Below are 716 nucleotides of genomic sequence, written 5' to 3' on the forward strand. Positions count from 1 at the left end.
ATATTTGTATTATTTTTTGCACTACAAATTTTTTCTCATCCAATATTTTGAGGCATTGCTTCAATTGCCTCCTCGGAGGAAATGCCCCTGCTTTACAGTGGTTATTTTAGTGTTTATAAGTTAGGTGCACAGTGCACAGTTTATTTAACATTTCTGTTTCTGTTAAGACCCATTTTGTGTAAAGGCAGAAGAAATGTCAGCTCCCTGTAAGAAATTCCATAAAGAGAGAGCTGCAAAGGTGCATTGGTTTATTTGTCAAAAGTGATCATCTTTTATTGGTGCTGTCTGTACCTGTAATCTAGAACAGGCATAATACTGAGCATGCATAATGTTAAAATGGGGAGAGAAGATGGCTTTTACCATCGTATCTGTTTTTATAATATTCACTGTTATTTTCATGGGTTAAGAGAAGAGTATGATTTTAAAATGACATTCAAACTTTAAGTTTGACTTTCAGAATTCTCTTATGAATAACGACACTGAAAAAACATTAAAATGAGCCACTGCATGCATGGCATATATGATTCTATTCCCATGATTCCCTTTTTACATGAGGTTGTTTCAGAGAGGAAAAATGAAGTAGCTTTAACAATCAAAATGCATGGTGTGTGCCTCTCCTTGATTATTGCTTCTGCTTGCAATGAGATTTCAGTCTATTAGCACTTTTAATATTCTTGTGAAAACTCTGTTTATCAAGACTGATATGAATGTAATGG

Source organism: Sinocyclocheilus grahami, unplaced genomic scaffold (assembly GCF_001515645.1).
Source record: "Sinocyclocheilus grahami isolate Dianchi unplaced genomic scaffold, SAMN03320097.WGS_v1.1 scaffold466.1, whole genome shotgun sequence".
In the NCBI taxonomy this organism is placed as follows: domain Eukaryota; kingdom Metazoa; phylum Chordata; class Actinopteri; order Cypriniformes; family Cyprinidae; genus Sinocyclocheilus; species Sinocyclocheilus grahami.